This window comes from Watersipora subatra, chromosome 5, assembly GCF_963576615.1.
Source record: "Watersipora subatra chromosome 5, tzWatSuba1.1, whole genome shotgun sequence".
Taxonomy (NCBI): domain Eukaryota; kingdom Metazoa; phylum Bryozoa; class Gymnolaemata; order Cheilostomatida; family Watersiporidae; genus Watersipora; species Watersipora subatra.
In genome coordinates this window covers 7,463,658-7,468,058 of record NC_088712.1, presented here as the reverse complement: position 1 = coordinate 7,468,058, position 4,401 = coordinate 7,463,658, and the positions used below count along the sequence as shown (strand labels likewise).

General features: G+C 32.1%; 1 long non-coding RNA gene across 1 annotated transcript; it reads right to left on the bottom strand.

Moving 5' to 3' along the window:
- Positions 1-444: 444 nt before the first annotated feature.
- Positions 445-2,921, bottom strand: LOC137396967 (uncharacterized). The gene is made up of 3 exons (XR_010978682.1): positions 2,874-2,921; positions 1,455-1,536; positions 445-989 (listed from the first exon to the last, which is right to left on the bottom strand). It is a non-coding gene; the product is annotated as an uncharacterized lncRNA (long non-coding RNA).
- Positions 2,922-4,401: the final 1,480 nt, after the last annotated feature.

Sequence of the window (4,401 nt, the reverse complement as noted above, 5' to 3'; positions counted from 1 at the left end):
AAAAACTGTTTTAATATGTTATTTTTTAAAGCTCTTAATGATAGATGAAAAATGTCCTCAAAGTGATGGTAAAAATATCGCGTCCCCAATTGCATGCGTTTACAAGACCGCGTGTGTGTGCGCGTGGGAGTGGGAGTGTGCGTGTGCGTGGGAGTGTGCATGTGTGTGTGCGTGTACACATGTTGGCATGTTTGTTTACCTACATGTATTAAACGACTAGTTTTTTCCAGCTGGTGTTTGTTCTTATTTTTGTCAGCACAACATTGTGCAGTCATGCAACAAGTCTTTGCAAAAAGAGAGCAATGAACAGCAGACCTTTTTTAGAATCTTTGCAGATAAAAACAGAGAATAAATGAAATTAATTTTTAGAAAGGGTATATCTTTAATAATGCATTGATGCATATACAAAAAGCCTGCAGCGTGTTTAAAATAGAGGTCCCTAAAAATCGGTAGTTATCAAGGGAAACCAACATACAAGTAGCAAGTAAATCTTTTCTTTCTGTAGAACATGCCATGCATTGTTGTTTAAATTGCTGTATTGTTACAAGAGCAAAAAATTGTACAATGAAAAAACAGTTCTAGATTAAATTGCTTGAAATATTGAGGGTAAATTACTGTTTTAACTACTGCTTTTTATCATTTTGAATTTTGAAGTAAAATAGATGCACGCAAGCGTGAAACAGTCATTCAAATACAAACAGCATAGAATGTGGTCTAAATATTATATTTGCATTTCCTACAGTCACACTCATCTACCATAGCGTAGTAAATTCCAGACACACAGCCGATGCTCTGACAGTACTCTTTGCAAGGAGTGGAACCATTGTCGCAGTCCATACACCTACAGCTATCCAAAGCTCCATTACACGCCGTACGCGAGCACCCTAAAGAGTTCTCACATAGCTCTGAGCAGGGTACACATGCCGATTCATCGAATTTGTATACTGTACATCGAGTACAGCTTTGTGCTGATGTTTCGAAGTTGGCACCTGTAATAATATACAACTTAAGATGGCAAATAAAATTGATAATAAATAAACAGTTTTTACAAATAATATTTTTAATGTTTTTCTCCAATGTTGATAATTTTTTTGTTTATATCAGTGACTACATATCACTATCACATCAATCAAACTTCCAAAGTCAGTTTAAAGTACTATTTGACTTATTGTATTATTGTGTTTGACCGTCTTTCTAACACAAATTGTTGGAAGTTTGCTGTAATTGAATACATGAAAAGTGGTATAAGCCACCATTTGTGTTATTGTCTTAAACTAAACAAATATTAGCAAAATAATGCACAATTCCTGCAAAAAATGTTGAGTAAATGAAGCCATTATTTTTTTGTTATATCAGTTAGGATGTTTTCTTGCTAATATTATCAATTTTTATATAAAGTTTAAAAACAAATAATACATGTAGTTGTCACACTCTGAAATATTTAGCTGACTTACAAGCACTTATCAGCAGAATACCAACAACAACTTTGTAGGTAGTTTTTTCCATCATGCACTTGAGGCTGTATATTGTTTGAGTCTGCAACATAAAAGAAAATAGTTTTAAAAACGTAGCAATGAATATTGCAATACATTTGTTTTATTAAAATTTTAAGTTTCATTTTAAGATGTTAATTTTTTAATATCTGCCATACTAAATAAATAAACTTCGGCTGCTTTTGAAGTGTGCAAATTGTGCAGGAAGAACAAAGTTTAATCTACTGTAGTGTGCGAAAACCAAAAAAATACAATGTATATAAAACTGAATAAGAACGCTATAGATAATTTATATCATAGTCATGATGTATAATATTAGAAATAAAAAAATTATCAACCATTTCTGCAGTTATCAACCAAAAATACAACATCATGAAAGGATAACTAATGGTCAATCAAAGTTTTCAACGATTTTGTAAAAGGGTGATTTTTTCCAAAGAATATGCTTGTTTTGAAGTTCTTTTAGTACTTGTATTTCGGAAATAAAAAACACTAAAAATTATTAGTACTTGCATAACTGGTTGCTCTGCTTTAGCTAAAACGATTAGTTTACCAATAAAAGTTTCACACTTTCTTGTTAAAAGCGTGACTAAATTGAAATGGTTACGAATATAAAAAAGTTAATGCTCTTTCAGATTTTTATTGAAACATTTTCCTTTACCTTGCAAATATTTAATAGTTTGCTGATTTAAGTTGGATATATTGAAAAAGAACTTTGATGGTTTTGACCTTTTCATCCTTCATGGCTCTGCAAAATAAGTTTGAGTATGATGAATTTTGTGTTTTTATTTAATCAATGCTTACTATAGTTGCATAACAAATTATTCGTTAAAAAAAAATTAGGAGTAAGTGAGAGATAATTAGCCAAAGAAATGACAATTTTTGTAGATTGAAAAAATAGGCTAATCACTTGCTAAATAATTATAAGAGAACAATTTTATGCTTTTTCATGTCAATTGAGAGCAAAAATAAGTTAGCTGTGAAAAATTGCCAAAACACTGTAGCTGAATCATTTTTAGCAAAGGCTCTGGATAACTAACAACTTTCAAAACCTTGAAAAAACCAGCACTGATGGAATGTGTTGAGAGAAGAACTTTGTGCAATTAAATTAATATAACACTTCAAACTTCATACCATAATATAAATTAAGGTTGTTTTCATTGTAGCCAACTGCTTAGCAGTAAAATTGTTTTAGTACTAAAATTTTTCAGAGCTATGCTTCAAGCAACTTTAATAGACGCCACATTATTTTAATACTTTACAGAGAGAGAAGCAATAAAAAAAGCTCACTTGAAAGCTTGATTGATAAGCGACCATACTTGTTGCTTATATAGAATAATTATTACAAAATTCTAACAGCAGAGCTATAGAAGTACTCACAAAGCAGATATGGAAAGTTTCGTTGAAGCGAGTGAAAGAGCAAATTACCGTTCCAGCTTCAGGTGAATTTTATTCTGAGTCGGAATCTTTGGAAACTTTGGTTATATAACAGCCAAAACAGCCAATCAAATTTTGGGCGTATTGCTCTGAAACAATAACTAGGTTATCAGGATTAGTGATCATATTATAATCCCCTGACACAGGGATGTCACATTAATAAGCTGCGCCCTCAATCAATCATGCGCGTTAGATGCTTAGAAAAACATTAGTCACTAATGAGGCGGCAAGCAAACTGGTTGTAATACTTGACAAAGCATACTTTTGGACCAAATTAGATTTTTAATGTTCTTTCCAACACACAATAACTTAAAGGCAAACATGCATCATTACCCAAAGTTTCCGTAAAACTGCTTGGTATATTGTTGCTAGGGTGAATGAGTAAGACTTTGCAAATTTGGTGTAGCAAAAATATTTACAAGGATCATTAAATCATACCTTTTTGGCATTTTGTTAATACAAGGGTTTGTCAAGTGCGTTTTCCGAAAAAAGTTTTTCAAAAGCATAAACTGCTAAGAAATTTAGGTTTTCTCCTAGATAAAGGTGATAGTTTAGCTACAAATCTATGAATGAACTTCATATTATGCAAAGAAAAAATGGAACAGGTGTTGGTAAATGCCATTTTTACCAAAACATGTAATTTTGTTTATGGCAATGATTTTTTAATCCCTGACTACACAAAATGAGAAATCTAATTGTTGTTGAAACTTTCTTAATTCCCAATAAATGAGTTTTTCTACTAAAGTATAAAGCTTAAAATAATATTCATGACATAAAACAGCTGGTAAAATATTGAAAATAACATTAAAATGGAGTTTTTCATCTATTTGGAAATAATGCTTAATTCGTGCAAAGTTTTGATCAAACTGTACAAATTATTTGAGCAACTAAAGTAGTTACATAGACAGTTGCAAGTGGAACTGAACTGCTGATACCATGAACAATTTTACGACAAAATTTGGTGATCAATTGACAAGCATCAACATATTTTACTGAGACAGAAATATACATTATCATTGAAGGAGCACTAAAGTCCACAGCCATTTTGTTGAAATTTATTTATATTTGTGTTACTATTGGTCATACATTTTATGATTCACTTTACAATAGACTGCTTTCTTACCCCGATGATAGGGACTCTCACGAACAATGGTAGCTAAATGGTTTTTTTTGAAAAGATGCTTAACCAGCTTGAATCTTTTGAGCCAGAAAGACGGTTCTATGAAAAGGCATCTTAGCAATGGACAAGGAGTGTGAAGTTGTATGTAAAAGCATGGCCTTGGCTGACAAATACAAGGCAGGGTAGCATTTGCTATAAGAGATGAAAACCCAAGATGTGAGATGTTCAGACCAAACTACACCAGTCTAGATCATAACGTAGACTGTTTATGAAGCAAGAGATGTTAAGTTTGAGCCACACAAAGCCGAAACTCAAACCATTGGCTCAATCCAGCTCAAACAAGCTACCATG